This window comes from Molothrus aeneus, chromosome 7 (genome assembly GCF_037042795.1).
Source record: "Molothrus aeneus isolate 106 chromosome 7, BPBGC_Maene_1.0, whole genome shotgun sequence".
Lineage (NCBI taxonomy): Eukaryota > Metazoa > Chordata > Aves > Passeriformes > Icteridae > Molothrus > Molothrus aeneus.
The window spans coordinates 31177414-31198862 of NC_089652.1; the positions used below are offsets into that span (position 1 = coordinate 31177414).

The window sequence follows — 21449 nt, forward strand, 5'->3', positions numbered from 1 at the left end:
TTCTTCACTCAGGAAGTGCTGCACACATATAGTTTATTACTGGGAAATCTGTGAGCTGAGATGTGGCATATTTTCTACCCTATATGCTAGGCAAAAAGCAGCACAGAGCATTTGGTGTCTTTTACCACTAAAAGAAGAGAGATTGACCTTGCACAATAGAAGAGAAATACATTTCCAGCATTAACTAAGCCAAAGCTCCTGGGAAGCATGAGATGGCATCAATTTCTTTTCCACCACTAGTACTGATGTGTGCACTGCTCCAGGAAAAGGTAGAAAGAATAGAGGCCAGAAGTTAAGAGCAAAACCACAACAACATAAGGACAAGCAATTCCATGTACACTGCAATATTTAAAATTATATCACAAAATTGCAATGGATAACAGTACCCCATTGTGTGCAAATCATTGATTATGATCAATTTAAGCCCTGTGATGCTACACTGCATTACAGATCATAATATTGAATTTATGTCTCCAAAGAGATGAAATTGTATAAGAAGAAAGATATATAGTGTGGGTTCAGTTTCTTTTGTTGCTTTGTAAGAGACCACAAGACAGAAGAACAGTTAGGTCTTAGGTGGCCATGTGACAATAAAACCACTCTGTTCCCTTTTGTGCAGTTATATTGATCTTGCTTCATACAAAGGCAGTCTAATTTTGGTTGCCTGGTACAAAGCAACAACCAAAGTAATTCATATTTTATAAAAGCTCATGGAGCATATTACCTCCCATTCTAATATGCCTTAGATAGACCAGTTCCTTGTCACTATAATCCACCAACTTCTGGAACAAAACACAACCATTTCACATCAATATTGGGACACAGGCTTGGACAGTGCTGTCCTAGCTCAAATGGGGTCTTGTGACAAGTGAAGGACACCAGGCACTGAGTGAGCATCAGCAGCCATAGCTGGAGGTGCTGCTCCACTCCTGGCACAGAGGATCCCTCCTGTCCATGCCCATCAGGTGGCAGGGACATGGGATTCAAGCTCTGTGTTCACAGTGCAAAGAGAGAGCAACTGCCAGAGACACAAACATTAACCTGGACATGCACAGAGACTCACTCCAAAGTTACACCTGTAACTGAGCCCAAAAGAAACAACTCATGACTGAGACTAATTTAGAGTGAAAAAAATTCTGATCTTGGGAGGGGGAAAAAAAACCTCAAACCTCTTTCACCATCCAGAAAATCCAGAGCGGGGGCGTTTTAATTTGTGGTTGTTGCTGTTGGGTTTTTTTGTTGTTGCTGTTTTTTTGGTTAATTTAACATTATTAATAATTTCAAAAATGAGACTCTAAACATCTTCCAGCTCCCTATTAGGACATTTCAATCCTGTTATTAATACAGCTGTTGTTAAAGTAGTGCCTACATATCAGTCAGGTGACCTTGCTCTGCCAAGTAAGAGGAATAACCATTAATAATGGTTGCTAACTCTCTATAATTATGAGATTAAGTGGTACCACATTGCACAGCTTTCCTGTGAAAATTCATCCCTGGCATAGAGGAGAAGAGCATCCACAGGATGCCAGGTAAAGGAATATGTACTTGCCTATTATTGCACACATTGTCTCAAAAGTGAAGTCTTTTGGACTCTGGCCCAGTGAAATAATGAAAAGACTCACAAATAGATCAGGTAACAAGTCCTATAAATAGATTATACAATTTTTTCTTCACCATTTATAGAGTTTTATCATCACCTAGTTTTTTACATTGCTAGAAAGTTTTTCAGATCCAGCACGTGGAGCCTGTTCCACTTGGCTGTCTAAAGACTCCTTCCTACCCTGGCCTCTAAAGAAAAACATTTCATTACTACATGCAAAATAATTATTGACAACAGAACAGGAGGGAGCAAAACAATCCCATTTATAGCTTATCTTTTCTGATGAACATGTTAATAAAAATGAATTACACTGAATTACTTAAGCAAGTGTAAGAGCAAAATTCAGTTTTATGTTCTATACACACTAGAAGCCACAATCTTATTTTCTATTCCACTTATTGTGCCCTCAGTTTGCAGAAGATGAGCAATCAAGAACTCTTTGCCTCAGCTTTAATTGCTCACATATCCAGTGTGTAAGTGCTTATGTAGTAATTCTTCTGATACACATTTTAAGTGTCAGTTTTCTCATTTTTTAAAGTAGTTAACATAGACCTCACATAATCACCTTTAGCCATTATCAACACTGCATTGTTCTTTTTCTAACACTTAAGCCTTCTTTTATAGCACATGCTTATGTAATTGCAGAAGAGCTCTGGTTTAGAGCACTAAATCTTTGTTTCTTTCACTTGTACCATTCAGAGACATTTGGTAGAGGGATAAATTCTGTGAAAACAGCAAGTTTGTTCTAAAAGAACTGGATGTATTCCTCAACAGCTGAAAATAGTATGTGAAATACAGAAAAATAAACTTGTATTTTCCCAGTCTTTTACGTCCTGCACAGAACAATGAAGTCTGTTGAAGAAAGGTTAAATGATGACCATAGAAATATAACTTTTTATAGCAATTTCAGCTACTTTAAACTAATTTGAAGTCACAAAACTCTTTTTGGTGCATCAATGATTTTTACTATGACGATGATGATATGATAACCTAAGTTATTAGAAAAAGTAATTTCCCAGTTATTGTATCTAAAGGCAGTAATTACTATTTCAATAAAGAAAATGAGAACTATTAGGATGGCAAAAGAGAAGTAAATTAGCTTTATACCCTACACTCAATTAAACTATCATAGCAAGAAGGCAATGAATTAAGGTAATTTGAGGGAAGGAATGAGATTTTATATAACAAAGTGTTCAAACTTTTTTGAAAATCTACTGAAATCAAGCCTAAGAGCAGCATTAGCTACACTAACACCTGCTAAGACCCTATGGAAAAATAGCCTTATAAAATATTAGTAAATGATGTCTGTTCACAGCTCTGCCTGTGATTCTGGCACTAAAAATTCACAGAGCTGTCCACCACAGGGGAAGTCTTCTGTGCCAATCTCACCCATTGCAAAATAATGCAAATTGGGCTATACCACAAATAGAGACTCCCCTCATCAAAATAACATTTCCAGAATGTTCCAGAACCTTTTAGGAACTTTCCATAAAGCTGAAGCACTTCTTTTCTATTATCAAATTTTAGACATTGTACATTTTGTACAATTTCCATGATCTGTTTTTACATAGGAGTCCAAAATGAGAAACCTGCTTAGGAAATTCTTTTTTGCATGCTTTGAAGCAATCCAAATATTTAGTGCTCATATTTTTTAATGAATTTTCTCTCAACTTAAGGAGTTATAATTTTTAACTAAATAAGATTTTATTACATTACACATAAGTCTAAAGTTCTTCATGAAAATATTTACCCATCTCTTAGTTTGTGCTAATTCCCACAAAGTTCCTTTTTGTGACTTACAAGTTCTGTGGTAAGAAGCATTTATTTGCAATTTTTGTTTTCTGAATGTTTATATTGTTTTGTACAAACAATATTAAAGAAAATAAAATAATCCTAGTGGCATTTTGTAGCAACATGGGCTTGGCTACCAAATTCTAAGAGCATGGAAAGAGAACTGATCAGTGGTGAGTTTTGAATAAAGTGATTGAGTCTGCAGCAAGATGGCTGTTCGGGTACAAACTGTGATTTTCCTGAATCTCAAAATGAGTATTCAGTCCCTTCTGGTTTAGAGCACATTGTCCTTTCTTCCTTTCTAATTATACAACCAATGAAAAAAAAACCACCAATGCAAAAAACAAACAAACATAAAAACCAAAAATAAACAAAAAATGCCCCAAAATAAACAAACAACAAAGCAAAAAAACAAAACAAAAAACCACAAAAAACAAACCAACCAAAAAAACCCCACCAACAACAAAAACAGAAACTAAGTGGTAACTCTGTTTAGCTATTAACAGGCAGCACAGTTACACAAATTCCTGACCATATTCTGTGTATTTAAGAGTTTAGCACCTAAATTTTTGCATCTACAAACTCTGTCTAGCGCACTCCAGCACCTAAATTTCACAGTTTGCATGAACCTATTTTGTTTCACTGTTGGGCTCCTTCATCAGGCAGAGAGCAGCACTGAATCAGGTTAATGAGACTTCCCACATTATCTCCTCAGCAGTGGTATGCAGCAGAATATTTCCCATATTATTGCACCATGGCTGGTGTGACATTTAATGGAAATCAAATATAATTTCTTTTAGTGAAACTGAACTAAGAATTGTCTTCAGACCTCCAGGGGTTGTAGGAAAAATTAATTCTAACTTTCAGAATATTTAAGTTAGTGTAATTTAAGATATCAAAATAACCTTCAAGTTTTCAAGTGGAAGAGCAAGACAGTAAGATTTTCTAGGCTAAAAATTTGTAATTTATCATGTATGCTGTTTCAAAAGTGAATCTGAAGTATTCAAAAGATAAATTCAAAGATGATCTTTACTTTCATGAGGTGAATGTGGACAAGAACAGAATATTTCAGTGGGAGAGTTAGTCTCATTTTTTGCCTTAGTTGTCAAGCACTCTTTTATTTTAGCTCACAGTTTCAGAAGGAGTGTTATCACCCTGACCACCTTTTAAAGGAGGAAGTAGGGAAAATTACCATCTCTCCCAGAGAAGGTTCATAGGATTTTACCCCATCTTTAACAAACTAATGGTCCATTATATAATGATTTTTCCTCAAAAAAAAAAAAAAAACCTGGACATAATCTCTCTGTTAGAAAAATTCGGTGGTGATTACAGAAAACAATTTTTTTCTATGACTTACAGATTAAAATCAGGTTAAATCCTTGAAATTTTTATTCAGAATGATCCTCAATTATTTGTCTTAGTATCTGAGCTTATTAAAAGGATGGTAAGTGATTCTGACCATCTGAACTGGCCACAGCATTCTTTCATCAATACCTTCAAATATTGTTAAAATTTCAGTGCTCAGACTTCCTCTGGAAATTGGCACTGGACTAGTCAGCCTCTGGAATTGAATCCCTCTCCATTAGCACCATATTTTCCCAGGCAGCTCTATATACTAAGTTTTGAGTAGCTACCTTTATCAATGTTAAATGCTGGAGATTTTCCATTCCAGTTTTTAAAAAATAAAACATAACCCAGGCAGGTTTAACACCAGTAGCAGTGACTTATCTCAGTGCCTAATAATAATAACACTTATCATTTCTGTGCATATGTATGCAATATTTCAGATTGAAGAAAAGGTCTCAGTGCAAAACAAAGGCTTTAAGTCCCAGGAAATAGGAGTTATGTCTTTCAATGTTATGACCAGAATCAAATGTTACACAGTCTATCAAATACAGGTGGTAAGAAGACACTTTAACAAAAAGACTGTATCCAAAACCAAAAATGACATTGCAAGAGATGCCTTTTTCCCCCATCATATTCAACTCTGAAAATTCATTCTTGGAAGAAAGCTCACTAGTGAGGCAGCAGTGTATTTGAAATACTGAAAAGCAGTAATACCACAATGTAGTCCTGGTTCAAAAGGAATATTACTGTTACTACCAGAAATATTACCTCCTTATTTGTTTGATTACTGTGCTTGTTGCACACTCAAGCAGTTGAACCAACCTTTCTTGATTTATTGTGTATTTCACCGAAGGCAACATTTTACCTACTAAAAGTAGGTATTAAAAATCCAGTAAGGAAATTTCTCAGAAATTCAACATAAACTCTTCCTACTAAAAAGAAAATTCAATGAGAGCACTGAAACATTATACTATACAGCACAATCTCATTTGATATAGATAAGCAAATTAAATATTTAATGTTCCTGGCTTCCTGTTTATTACTAAGGCCTAACACACAAAATCAGGTTTTAAATAACTTCATTTTATTCACCATGATAAAATTACTTTACCCAAAAAAAAAAATCAAATACATTTTAAGTTGTAAATCACTTTTATTTTCCCTATTTTTTTAAATATAAATGAGTCACTTCATTGATTACAATCATAATTGTGCTAAATTATTCTGGCAGAATAGGAATACCCAAAGATCTCCAGTACTGTTACAAGGGTTAGAAGTTCACTAGTTTCCCTCAATGTGAATAGCACATAGGTATTATAACTTAAGTCCTGTGGTACTGAGAAAAACAGACCCCACCTCTGTAGTGTCTGAGGTGGCTCAGACTGGGATAATTTTATTCAAAATTTGGCCATGACTGCAGAAATTTCACCTGGATCTACTTAGAGCAACATTCCTGCAGCTCCTTGTACATGTAAAGGAATTGAAAAGTGGAACTGAGCAGAAGGTAATTATCTCCAGTGAATATAAACTTCCATATTACAGAAGAAGATGTATTTGGTTGTGTATATTAGTTAATAACTAGCAGTTTTCTGGTTCCCTATCAGGCATCCAGACCTTCACAAGTCTCATTTTTAGTCTTCTTGATTCTTTTACTGAAAATGTTGGCAACTCAGATCAAAGATACCTGAGAGATGAGTGCTGCAACTCTGAGCAAGCCTCCTTGGGGATCTACCAGCCTGGATACCCAGTGCCTACTGAAGTAGGAAATAAATAATCTATATTTAAATCCAAAAATACTAGAATCTGATCAATAATTTATTTTAGGAGCTTTAAGTATTTCATGAGACCAGTGAAAGAGGGAGGGTTAACTCCTTCATGGCACTTATCTCCCATATATAAGGTGGTAGAGATGACAATGAAAAGAAGATATTTACTATTGGTGTTGCTGTAACATTTTGCCAAAGCATGTGAGATTTTGTTACCCTTGTGGGATCAAACTGAAGGGATTTTATAATTTTTCATTTATTTCCTATGCACACTGAGGTACAGGTGACTCAATCTAATGCTATTTCACTTCCTGAATCAGCCTGTAGATTTTAGATCTTGTCTTGTGATAGAGAATGAAGGTAAAAATAGTCATTTTTATCCAGTCCACTGCTATTACAGGGATGGGCCCTCCTGAGAGAATTTTTGCAAGTGGATTTGAAGGCAGTGACAGACTTGATAAGCAAAACAATGAGCTACAGTCAAACACCTTTCTGTGCCACAGAAACCCCAGAGAGAAGTGTCCATCTCCATGCCAGAAGTGACTGATGGACAATACCTGAATACAGCAGAAATCAGACAGCTTATCATAAGGGTTCATACTTAGCAATTCAAAAGTCAGCATCATCTTAACTGACACAACAAAAGTGCTCCAAATTTCCAGCAATCCATTGTTTACATTCATTGTATATGCAGATGATCTTTTATGAAGTTTAACAGGTAACTAATCCTTATTGCCTTCCTAATTCTTCAGGATTTTTCTAAGCAAAAGGAGCTCGTGAGTCCTAACCACAGTTATAACATGCTTAGAAGAATTTGGGCAAAAATATACATTATGCCTCTCTTACCTGGACAATCTGGTATATCTGAAATGCTACAAAAACTTCACTCAGTAATCATGTATTTTAATTTTACATTTTAACCATGGATTACTGCTGAAAGCAGATTGATGTGGGACTGAGGAAAGAAAAAATTTGGATTCTTTATGCAGCAGTAAAATGTAGGGGTGCAATGAAATGCAGGTTAAGATTTGGAGTGCATTGTCCCTAACTACAACAGAGAGGCTGAAAGGTAAATTTTACTGGGGGAAATTTGCACAGAGTGTCTTTAAAATCCTATAGAGAACTAACAGAATTTTTTAAGGAAATATCTCTGAAAACGCATATTTTATACAGTCTTCTGCAGTAAAAAATATGTGAAATCTCCATAATGTAGAAAATGCCCATTTTTCAAAGAATTGACACTATGAAAAGGCACATAGGTACACCTGAAAGTCTGGAGCACGTGGGTACATTCTGGACTCTTTGTGGCACTGTCCTTAATTTCTGCATTTCAGAGTAAATGCAGAAAGGCAAAGTCTCAGTGAAAATAGGTGCATTTTTAACAACTATTATAAAGCATGGGTGGGTCTGTCTTCTGCCTGCATCCAAAATCTGTTTTGCTTCAAAGCACAGCAATCTTTGGAAGCTCCTATGTGTTTGCATGTTTCTGTTCACAGTTTTCATTGAAACATCAGCTAAACACACACCTCAGACCTAAATATTGCTGTAGCCCTTCCTCAGGCGTGGGAGATGACTGCAGCCATCATAACTGTCCAAACACCAAAGGAACAGCAGGTGTTAGAGAACCAGCTGAGCCCTGTGAAATACTCAACAAAGGGCTGGGCTTTGCAGTAACCAAGCACACACATAAACCCACCCACAAACTGAAGGACGCTGCACAGTTCTCACCGCCAGAAAACCAAAGATGCTCCTCAGGCAGCAGCTCCAGTGGGATTCTCCACTCCAGTAAATTCCCAAATGCACAAATGGATTTTGTCCTTAAATTGCCCTGCACATACTGGAATACCAAGTAGCTCACCCTCTTTCTCATTATGTGTCTTGGGAAAAAACATGACAAATTAGGGATTTACCAACTGATTATTGCCCAGGTTGGTTATTGGGCAGCTGGACCCTGACTCACAGAGCAGTATTACTGAGAAATCAAAGCTAGAACTTGCATTTAATATAATAGTGCACCTTTGCTAATTGAAATTTAGGGGAAAAAATAGTTTCTTAGTAAGAGTTGAATGACATGGTAAGTCAGGGAGAAAAAAAAAGTAATTACTTAGACCTAAGTAGCCCAACTAGAGGATTTTTTTTTTAATTTAACATGCAATTCTATACCACTGCCCATTACCACAAATATCTTCCATATATTCAAGCACTAGTAAAGTCCTATTAATGGAGTCCACTTTTGTCCACGACCTTATATGAAAAGTATAACTCACAAAAGAATGAGCATTGAAGCAGGGGGCAATAACAACTGTACAGCAAAACTGCAATGCAGTTATTGAGGTGCAACTCCACCAAACTGAGGACAATTATTTCAGATTTGTGCCGTTTGACTCGAGCAAAATCTAGTTACATCTATTGTAACAGGTGACACAAGTATTTGGAGGCACTTTGAGCATTACTAACTTCAAAATCAAAATGTGCATGTGCTATCCACAATGTCATTTCAAACTGCATTTACCACTCAGTGGCAGGTATCTATCATTTCCAAACATTTCAGGCATGCTTCCTATTCATTCTGCTTCCAGAAGGAGATTGCTAGCCCTCATCAAGTCAGCTTGTCACTGTGAACAAATGCAACTCATCAATGTCAAGACTGTATAAGACAAGAAAGCAGAAAACTGCTTGAGATCTCTTTTTTTTATCCTGAAATAAATAGCTCCAAAATATTTATAAGTTCAGTATTTCTATTAATCTCAGGTATTGATTTAAAGTGACACATAAAAAAACAGAATACGGATAATTATTTAAGCCAGAAACAGAAACCCACTAAACATTAGGCTATTGGTTAAGGTATCAATGTATTTTATGGTCTTCTTTATATATATGAGACACAGATGTCAGACAGACATTTCAGAAGTCCTCACTCAGCCTCTGGTGACATCTATTACATGGGTTGTCCCACTAAAATTATAATGTTCTGAGAGTTACAAGATTCCTAAATTCACACTGCTGCTCAAAGTTTGGAAGGGGCTGATTTGGGGCCAGAGTAAATAATTCTTGGGCTTATATACTGAACAAATCTACTATTCTTAATTTCTCATGTAGAAACATTGACTGCTGTAAAATTCACTATTTCTTGATTGATATGGTTGATTACTGAGTTAAGGGCAACAAAAGTCTACTATTTGGGCATTTATTTCATTCCCAAATCATTCAAAGCTAAATAAATACATAATCTTGAGGTCAGACTCACCTATGCAGACGTCACATCCAAAAGTGAAGTGGTTGGTTACACAAGTCTCAGTTACAAAACTAGACTGAGGGTTTTGCATTATTTTGTGCAGGTTTTGTCCTTTTGTGCAGCATTCACACACACACAGGAGCATCCTACATGAGACATTGAACCCACAGAAATTAAAGATGCAAATGAAGTCTTTGGATTTGGGACAATTTTCCTGTTGCTAGCAAAAAATAAAAATCAGTATTTTATCAAGATTCACAGTGACAAGGTTGAAAATGCCAGAGCAGCACTCACAAGTCATTTTAAAATTTGCAAACAACATATTTAAGTGGCATACAAATTTAAGAGCTTGGAAGGAAAAGAAAAGCAAAACCTAACAGTTATATCTTTCCAGCACTATAGTGACAACAATGCGGGAATACAAATCTTCTTAAGTTAAATAAAGTCTTATTCACAATTATGTTTTCACTAGAAAAAGGCTTAATGAGACAGCTTAACTCAGATAAAATAATTTCAAATGACATTCAAGAAAGCAGCCTGGTTAAACAGCATGTCTTTGCCTCTTACATAAAGCAGCAAACCAAGATCAGCCTCAGTACATATGAAAAAGGCTTCATTCCTTAATTTATGCAGCAAGTCCAGTTTTGCAGAGTCAATTTTAGAACAAAAATCCAAAGCTGCAGGTGCTACAATGTTAATTCCAAATGATTTTGTTCTGAGAAAATCATTATTTATACATGTGCATCCTCTTCCCATCAAGTTAGTGTTACAATTCACTATAAAAGTATTGCAAGAACTGTTATTTCAGTGGGGAAAAAACCCAAATCCTCACTTACAAAGAAAAATCAATATATAGCCTTTGGAAATCAGTAATTATCATATTTTAGTCAAAAATTACTTAGGACGAGAGAATTTCACTGTTCACTGCTAATACACATGAAAGATTTCTCTTCCTTCGCTTTTTCCTTTTATAAAAGATTCCATTTAAGGAAAGTTCTGTTTCCACCTGGGGCAATAATGGTCACTACTTACAAAAAGTCTAGGATGCACTTATTTAGTCAGGTGCAGCAGTCAGTGTGGACTATTCCATCAGATCACACATAGCACAATCCTGACTGCACTGAGGTGTTTGGATTACGTCAAATTGTTCTCACATGAGGCTACTATTTCCTTGAGAAATACAGTCTTTGTTTAGTGTAGAATTCTTTCTGCTGGTACACAAGTTTATTTGTGAGTAGGAAACGAATTTGTCATCTCTCATCACCCACTTGGTTGATGATGGCAAGTGCAGCAACCTTAGTGGTGACACTCGGCTCCTGGTTCCTGAGAAGAAAGTGAGTTTTTTTCCTGAAATACCATCTCAAACAAATGATGAACTCAGTGGCAACAGCTGGGATACTCAGGGTGCTTTTAAACGTTGCCATCCCAGTAGTGACCTACACTTCACCTTGAGACAGCTTTTGGAGAAAATAATAGTATTTCATAAGCTCTGCACAGCACATTTTATAGATTTCTGGCAGGTCTCTGATTTAGTGTATTGAACAACTTGAGGCATCTGATCAGGTGTCCTTGAAAGGACACATTATTGACAGAAGAGCTCCAAAAAGGGCAGGAGCAGGGTGGGCTGCTCCTACTGCCTCTTGTGTTGTATTCACATGCATTCAACCAAAGAGAAGATTCATTATCACACACAATTAAGTTCCAAGCAAGACCTTGCCATAAATATTAAGGAGACTTCAACTCCAGAGCATGATCAGCTCAGTAGCCTCCAAATCAAGAGTATAAAAACATGGCTGTGATTGCTGGATTAAATATATTTACTGTGTTCTCATCACTCAGGTGATGCCTTAAGCCACATCTACATTGATAAATGAAAAAAGGTTTCTATCACAAAATTAAAACACGAGCTCTGTGATCATCCATACTACTTCATTCTTAGCTTACTCTCTAATTCAGTTTTGACAAGTCCAGTCCTCTCCTTGCAATACAAATCTGCTCCAAAGGGGGATGGCCCTAAACAATGTGGGAATGATCAGCCCATGCCACTTGGCTTCTGGCTGTAAGAAAGAAATGCAAAAAGTTTAATGATAATGAGCAACTGAGCCATAAAGAAATTGTGCAAAGCTTCCAAAATGTCAGCTCGATTCTCAATAGCATCAAGTCTTTTCAAATTACTTTAGGTGGTCTAGTAAAAACTGTTATATCCCTTTTTACATATTCTTCCATTCAGCTGTATAGCACCTTTCTTTTTGTTCCATTTTACCAAATATTTAGCATCTGTTATATTTTATGTCACACTAATTTTTCTAGTTTTGAATATGTTTTTACAATGTCCTTAACACATTTTAATGGCATATTATTTGTTCTTTTAAAAAATCTTATCCATGCATATTCTCCATTTAAGTAGGAATGTTCCAAGTTTAAACAGAATTAAGTTAATATGAAATGCTACACAAAATGTATGCATTTAACAAAATTAAGATTGTTACTATAAATACAATTAACATTGTAAAATTACTCAAGATTAAAGCTAATTAACATCAATGTAAACAAACATGATGAAAATTAGAACCTCTACTGTGAATCATCTTTCAAATCTCAAATTTTTTAGATGGTTGACTAAAAACACCAATCAATAAGACAATTTCTGACATGATTCAGGAAGCAATGAAGACTTAAAGTTTTGCCAAATGATTTTATAACCCAACAATCCTGTTAGGAAAACCTTGGTGTGCATTTAGATTTATAATTTATCAATGGAGAGGAACAGTAATTTTTGCAGGTACTGCCTTGGCTGACACGCCACAAATTGAATTGAACAGCAGCATCCCAAAAGCATCTGCTGGTACAGCCAAAGTTTTCTAATCAGGAAATACTTATTTCCATTAAGAGTGAGACAGGATACCCAGTCAGAGTCTGAGTCTCAGCTAATGAGCTGTATACTTTCTTTGTTTAAAGCACACTTGCCCAGAAGCATCACTAGGCCACAGTAATTCAAATTCTGGACTAATTTTACATATAACAGCCATCCTGTGGCTTGTAAGTTGCAGAGAGGTATCCCTACCCATGTACAATATCTCCTTTCATTTAAATGCAAGTTTTCACTGTATATAACCCCATTAGCTTCTGTGAGAAGAAGCTTGACAAGCATTCACTCTGTGAACAACTGCAGCAACAACTTCCTAAAAACATTTCACCTCAAGAAATGGGTTTGACTCTAAGATTCACATGCGCCACTATGCACTGCTAAGATTGTTTGCGGTACCTTTGCTGTTATGAATTTGCCCTTTTCCACAACACCATAAGCTCAACACCCTGTCCCTTACAGGGAGACATTAAAATCTCCTCCAATTCCCACACGTGGGGCTGCAGAGATTGAACAGAGGTGCAGACTTGCCTAAACCTTCCCAACAACGTTTCCTGAATGGAGCACTGTGATGAATAAATGCAGAATTTCCTGTTTCACCTCAGCCACTGTATTTTTAGAAGAGCAAAATCACCTCAGCAGAGCGCTATTTTCAGTTCTGACTCTAAGGAGCTTCCTAAAGTCTATTTTGCAGAGTGAATGGACAAGATGTGCTACTGACCTAAAAAGCAAGATTAGGTTGGTGCAGTGAACTGGATACCAATTTTAATGGGGTTATTGCTTTAGAATTTGGCTTAGCTTGTACCATTGCACTACTGACACACTTCCAGCCTCAGCATCTGTCAAGCCAACTTTCATTTAAAATGAGAGTTTGCTATTTTATTCACTTGCTGTGAAACCAAAACCAATGAAGCAACCATTTGTTATCAAGTTTTATTTTGATTTCCTAGGATTTCTACTTCAAAAGATGAATGTTTCAATGGATTGAAAATAAGTTGTTTAAGATACTGACACAAGGTCAGGTAGCGAGTATGAGCTCTGTAACTGGCAAGAGTGCAAGTACATATTTGGCATTTTGCAGAACCTTCAGGCTTAGTTTGATTAGTTGTTAAAATTATGACTTGCCTACAGGGAGAGTCACAATAATTGGTATAGGTCATAGATAATCAAAAGAGTCTCTCCCAGTGGGATGAAACCTATGAAAATCAGATATTTAAATCTCTTTACACTTGCATATTCACTTCACGTGCAAAATTATTTGTCCCAAATCTTAGTCTCCAAGGAAGATTGCAGACATTTTTCACTGTTCTGTATTTTGTGCTAATTAACATTTTCAAGAGGTTTGAGAAAGAGGAAGCTCAGTATACCCCAAAGAAATTACTCTTTTAGATGCCAGATTTTTGCCTTACCTTGTTGAAAGAATCAACTTTAAAGCTTTAAATGTTTCGATTACTTCAGATATCATCTCAAAGGTTAATATATAAAAAACAACATTAAATAAAACCCATTATTCCTATTGTGAAGACCTGAACTTAAAAGGATTGTTAATGAGATCAATTTTGATTACTAATTGCAAAGAATGGCTTTGCTATTGAGACAGCTTTTGCATTTTTCCATAATAATTATTATGACAAATGAATCGGATCAAATCAAGCATTATTTTGTCCAGCAAAGTTTAAAAAAAATGAGAAAACCGGTAGATAAATAACCAGCCAAGTTATATGATGCCATGAAATTTATTTATGTAAATTTAAAAAGTAACTATCAGTGCCTGATAAAGCCCTATAAAAGCCAAAGAGATGTTTAGATGACTGACAGCATCTGCCTGAACTTGTGCAAAGCACTGGACACCACCCCACACAACACCTTTGTGTCTAAACTGGAGAGACAGGGATGTGAGGCATGCACCACTTAGTGGGTAAGGAATTGTTTGGATGCTCACACTCAAAGAGTTGCAGTCAATGGCTCAATGTGGAGACCCCAGTGCCAGGGTTCCTCAGGGTTGGTTCTGGGATGTCACTGCTCAGCACATTTGTTGGGGACATGGAAATGGGACTGAGTGCACCTTCAGCAGGTCTGCCAATGGCAACCATGATTTTATGATTCTAAAGGAAAACAGCACTTAGTAGTACAAAGCTTTAGACAATTAATTGCTATTCAACATAAAGGAGACCCTTAAGATAAGATTTAGAAACCCACTGCTCAGATCACTTTATTTATTGTGGTTTTGCTTAAAAACAAAAAGCAAAACTTCTCTTTTCACCAGCACAGCAAAACAACAAAATTCTTTTCAACAAAAGAATAGAAAGGAATTTTTAATTGTAGCTGCCCCTGAGGAACACACGTAGGCTTTGACAATTGCCCTCCTCAAGTCTGAGCTTTGAAACTTTAGTTTTCTGGTGCCAGTTAATGACAGATAACTGCCTGTTTGCCAGCCTTGCCATTGGTAATGTCACTTCAATCAGCTGTTACAACTCCTATGAATAATTATACAATATTTTTTGCCTCTCTTCCATGATTCACACAGCCATTCAGTCTCTGAGAATGTTTTGCTTTGATTCTCTTTCCTTGAAGTGTAGAAACAATTCCTTTCCTGTAGTCCAGTATATTTATCCAGTGAATGAAAGTGTGTAAATGGAGGGCAGGAAGAAGGCAGAAACCATGGTTACTTGCCAGTCAAGTCAATATACTAAAACAGATGTTATTCACCTTGACAACATCCAGCTCATACAGTGCAGTAGCATTATTTTTCCTAATAGTTTCACTGTTATTCATTATTTGAAATATATTCCACATTTTGAAAATGTTATGAGAAAGGTGTTAGATCTTTAAAGGATTTCATTCAGTCGAGGCTGAGCATGAATTTAGTCCCTGTGCAGAAAGGGATCCATGAGAAAGCACTGAGCAATCATCATTAAACTGTTGCTAGTGATGTAATTTTTCTTACCAGGTTATAGTGTTATATTGCATAATTAATAATTTCTGTTCTTGCCCAGGGAGTGTTCCTTTAGGTATCAGTGTAAAATTGCTCATGGGCTGTGCAACAAATTGATTCATCTCAATTATGGGAAAGAGAAAGTCTCCAAATCAGGGCAGGGCAGCAAAATGAGCACTCCAAGGGCATTTGGCACGAACAGAGATTATGCAGAGGCTGATGTGCCTAACCCTTTAAATGAAGTCCTGGCTACTCACCATGGCATCTATTAAAGCCCTGTGTTGCCACGACTATCTACATTGTATTTTAAGGGAATTGGTGCTGATGTAGACAGGGTCTGGAGCAGCAGTGTAGGACTGCAACCACATGGTGAAAATATGGATCTACACATCAATCCATCATCTGGGTCTACACATCAATCCATCCACACATCAATCCATTCCTTGCCACTCCTCAAAGAGCAAAGTGGGTGACTGAACAGTGGGGACAAGGCACCTCCATGATGGGAGAGGCCAGCTGAGGACCTCTGATGGAAGAGGTACAATTTTCTTTTAATTATTCTAGATATTTCCTCTTTTTTTTATTTTTTTAATGCCCTGCCCTCTTTTTTCTGTTAGTTTAGGGGATAGGGTTGGTTCTTCACCTATCCTCTGTCAATTCCTTGTTCAGAGTTTCAACATGTCATCTGTTGGGGTAGTATGGAAAAGAAAGGAAAATTGCAACCTTCATTTATCAAACTGCTCTGTTAAGAGCCTTTAAGCCTTGACACTGAAAAGACAGCTAAGCCAAGCCACTCAGGTTTCTGCACCAAAGTTCAATTCAGATACACAATGCTGTGAACTGAGAGAGCAAGAGGAACTTTCTGAGTAAACCTGAGGGTGGTAAGAAATTGTGAAGTGAGTTCAGAAATGAAGAAAAAGAAGACTGCTGAAGATACACCCTCAATTCAGACACACTGTTGATTTTTATTCAAGTTTTAGGAGAGTTCTAATATTTTAGAGAAAGCAGTTTTCCAGTTTCTGGACTGTACCTTAGTTACAGAACCATTAGTTAATGACTGCTGTGTTGGAAGCCCTCCACATTAAGGTAGCAGTATAATTAGTTTAGCAGAGCAATGTGTTCAATGGTGGGAGAACATGTCCAATAATGCTCCTTACCAGGAATATCTAACATTATCTGTCATTGCCCTGAAAAGGTTACTGAGCAAGGCAATGCTTAAACAGACCCACATCTAGTCACAGTCAAAAATTAGAATAAATTTGAAAAGATTGCAGGAAGCCAGACTTCTGTACAACATTTTGCTATGATTGTTCCAAGTGTTCCCTAAAAGAAAACCACAGACAACACAATATCTGACATTCCTGGCAGCATCAAGTAACAATTGTTTTTTTTTTCCTTTTTAGTTAGTATCTAACAACTCTTCATTCAAGGAATCCCTTTTCTATAAAAAGACTTTTAAAATGTTCCTTACCCATTGGCAGTTGAAAACATTGTCATGTACTTTAACAATCTACAAAGGAGAAAATTTTTCATTATCTGAGACTCCTCTATAGCACTTAACGTGTCATTAGTGGAACTTGGTAGAAATGTTCCTTCTTGCTATCCAACTTTGCTTCTAATGAACAGCCAAAAACCCCCAAACCTGAGCAGGCCATGCCACAAAATAAGTAGGAAAGTCTTTTCTGAGAGATCTGATCCTGATTCTGCCAGCAAGCTATGGTTTTATATCTGGGGCATGAAGGGATTTTATTCTACTCCTTAGTGGAGGAATTCACTTCGTGAGCTGGATCCTGTCCCTCTGTGTTGTCAAACTCTGCCAGCACACATCATCTGCCACTCTCCAAACTCTTACAAAACCTGCTGCAAAGAGAAATATTAGAAAGAAATAAGCTTTCAGTCTCATGGTTAATAGCAGCATTGAACATTGCACCAATATTTTCTCCTAAGCAAAAATGAAGGTCAAAAAACCCCCAAAATTATCAGTGTTATGAAGAAAGACCAAAAATTCTTGCCAGAATTTTTGATCTTTCTTTATTCTGATTTATTCTGCTGATAAGTCAATAAATCTCTGGCAAAGAGAAGTCCAAAATGGACAGATAAAACAGCTTCCAGTCACCACATTTATCTCCCCAAATGTCCAGTTGTAAAGAGACATAACACTGACATGGTGTCAAGTCCTCACACCACAAAATTAATAATGATTTCAGCAACTATGTTATAATCAAATGATGAAAATACGTCAAAATTGTGGTCTCTGAAAACAACTGAAACACCAATCTTTCAAAATTGACATGGTGGGAATGATGGAATTGGCTGTCAGAGAAATGCCTTATTGTGAAGGAAAGCCAACAGTCAAAGAGAATAAATTCAGGGTAATTGCATTGCAGAATTCCCCTGGATTTTTTATTACCTGCATAAAGAAAGAAAGGATTTTACAAGTGAAATAGAACTAACCAATGCACTGAGTGTGAAATATTGAGATCACAGAAAAAAATATTATTAAGCACAAATGGTTCTTTCAAAGAAACTAGTCACAAAATCCCAAGAGTTCCTGAGTTAGGCACAAACATCATGCAAGAGGTCTCACAATGTAACCACTCTGATACTGTATTCTTACATGTTTTTCAAATTCAACATCCCTTAAATTAAAAGAAAAAACAAAACTAAAACTTTTCCATTTCAAGAAGAAAAAGTGCATGACAGTGTCAAAACTCCCAAAAAGAAAATTACAAATAGCCAAGCACTAAAAATATTGTGAACTGAAACCCAGCTGAGAGAGTAAACATACTACTTTAACAGCTGTGACTTTAAAAGCCTTTCTCCTACTTCATTATCTCTCCAAAAGCTGAAAGGGATAAACAACAGAGCTTTAAAGGAACAGCAGGAGTAGAAGAAGTCTTCAAACATGGAAGTAACGTCCACAGTTTTGTAGAGGAAACTTGGGGTATTTGAGACACACATAAGTGCTTTGAAAAGAGCATGAATAAGGGAAGTGATAATATCCTGTGCTGATACAAAATTATCCAGGGTAATAAACCTTAAAAAGAATTGCATGAAGATTTCATAACATTGAGAGACTGGGTGACAAAATGCCAACTGAAATTTAATGTATATAAATATAAAACATTGTAAATGGGGATAAAAAGGTAACCATACTACACCCACAGAGTATTCAGCTCATGCTACTCAAGAATATTTCAGGGATCTTTCCCTGGAACAACAGCACATCATCCAAAAGGCAGTAAGATGATAACCAGACTGCCAGGAATTTTTAGCAAAAGAATGGAGACAAGGACAAAAATAAGGTAATTATTCCACTATTCTTGTTATTCTTGTTATTCCTGCAACCCAAACAGCACATGTAGTTTTGAGTGTTCCATCTCAAGAACAACACAATAAAAGGGAAATGCAACAAGGATCATCAGAAACATAAAAGGCTTCAATACAAGGACAGTTCAAATGGAGTCAGACTCCTTAGCTGAGGAAAACTGCCAAGTGAAAAAAGGATGAATAGGAATGATTAGTCACTACCTCTCATAAAACAAGGACTAATGGACACCAAGTGAATTTTTCAGGCAGCAGGTTTAGAACAAAAGGAATATCTTTTACACACACACATAAATAAATTATTGGATTGATTGCCAGAGCAAAGGATGAAGATGGATTTATAAACTGATTACACATGTTCAAAGGTGATTAACATAAGAGGCTGAATGCAAACTCCTCCAGTTTAGCAAGCCCCTGGACTGCACCCTGTGTGATATTTTGTGTTCTCATTGCTGTTTTTTCAGAAAACCCTTCCTAACCTTTGAAGTTGCCACAATACAATTTCAAGGATGGTCTCTCCATATCCAAATCAGCACAACTGGAGGAGCAGCCAGCTTCAGAGCTGGGTGAAACAGCAGTGCAAGGGCTCAGCACACAGCTGGAACATCTGGCACAGCTCTGTGAGCCTTGGGTATGGACCCAAACCAGCCCAAGTGCAGCTCCTTTCAAAAGGTCCCACGCCTGTGTCCATGTCCTGCCCAGGGAACAAGGATACGTTCAGCTCCCAGGGATCCCTGTTGCTGCTCAGGATCAAGCACAGACAGCTGTGGCCCAGCTGTGACACCTGAAGGAGCTGTCCCGCAGGTGACTCTGCACAGGAATGGTGCACACACCCACAGAATTCCCTCAGAACCCAGCCCTGCTGCTCAGCTGTATTTTATAGATACTGCTATTTAATATTGATAACTTTGAAAGCGAGTAAGTTTGTCTTCAAAAAACAAAGGCTCGTGGTCTTAAGTCAAAAGATAATGTTCTTAGAATAATGAGCAATTACTCGCTCCACATAGTCACAACACTTGAAACTTATGCTTTTCAGTATTTTCTCTTCCACAAATAATATTTTTTAAAAGCCCCCACATAGCCTCCTTTATTCATTAGCTACACATTATATTCCACTGTTCATTTATTGTTGAATTATATTTCACTAATAAGACAGAATTCCACTTCCTCTGAAATTTGCTTCCTTTAACTTCATAAAAGGACTTTTTTTCCCCCTTTGGGACATTTCAAAGCATGTAACTGTAATTCACCTCCAAAGTAAATTTTAAGTATCAGATACATGCTGAAGGAAACCAAAGGTACATTACCACACGAAGATCACATCTGGAAACGCTGCACAGAAAAGAAGCGCTTCCCTTTTCATTATTTTATAGAATGAGTTCAAGTGCATTTCTGAGTCACAGACATACTCAGTAAAATTAAATGACTGTATATAAAGCAGTATAGCTTTGTGCCCAAGAAGCAGAGATTACTCTTTTATGTAGTACCTGGTAAAAGCTGCTACCCTGAATAAGATTGATGATTTTAACCTTTCACGAGACATAAATGATAAATCTGGTCAAGGACAAGATTAGACATTTCTTCTAGAAAGTCTTTCCAAATCCTAATATTAATATGTTATTGATAAACATCCCTGGCAATATTCAATGCTTTTAAATAAAAAACAATAAATTCTAGGCTAAGCACACCAGATAGTCAATAAAACTTGCAATTAAAAGAGGATGATTGTACACAGTTCTAATAAATTAGAATAGTGTTACCTGCTTTGGCAAATTTACAAAGCAGCTTTTTTTAATTTCTAGGGATTTCTCCCCAATATTCTTGGTTTGCAATTCAGTGAGCACTGCTGCCATCTCCTGATGCTCAGCTGTATATAACAAAATACATTTTTACATTTTGTAGGACTGTGAAAGCTCTGTAGAACATAATGTTCAATGACTCAGCCATTTGCCCTTAGTTCTTGACATCTGTTTTGGTAATATGTTGACTTTATTTCTGTAATTCTAGGAGATTTTCTTTCTTTCTTTATGATGCGATTCCTTTCCATCCTTTATTTTTCACATCAATAACACCAAGAGCAAGTGAGTGACATAATAAGAGTTATGTTGACAAGTTTTATGTTCACAAGAAGTCATTTTACTACAGAAACTCCTCTGGTGGGGTCAATTTGAAACATAACACCTCTGGTCCTGAAAACTCCACTAAGGTTTCCAAAGCATTCCAAATATTCCATTTTGCAGTGATACAAGCATAAAACTTCCAAATTAAAAAAAAAAAAAAAGGGATTATCCAGAAGCAGAAGCAGCAAGATGCTCTTTAGAGATGAGACCTTAAAGGTCACCAAGGTTCTAATTCTGATCACAGAGTTGCAGTCCCAATTCACCTCATCTATTTTCCAGTTTCTCCTCCAGCATATCAAGTAAATTATGTACACAGGAAAGCAGGGAGAATGCAGAGGAAGGAGAGAGACACTTCAGTGGCTGGGAACAGGGCAAATGTGCATAACCAGGATTCGGGTCAGTGCTTCAATCAAAATAGAGTTTCACTAAGGGAAAGGTGGCACTCCTGTAGGAGAGATTTAT

The 21449-nt window shown here is 36.7% G+C and overlaps 1 protein-coding gene across 1 annotated transcript in view; it reads right to left on the bottom strand.

Annotated features, from left to right (window-relative positions):
• The window catches only part of DPP10 (dipeptidyl peptidase like 10), a 438506-nt gene that overhangs the window by 342663 nt on the left and 74394 nt on the right, over nt 1–21449 (bottom strand). The gene's annotated exons all lie outside the window — the stretch shown is intronic.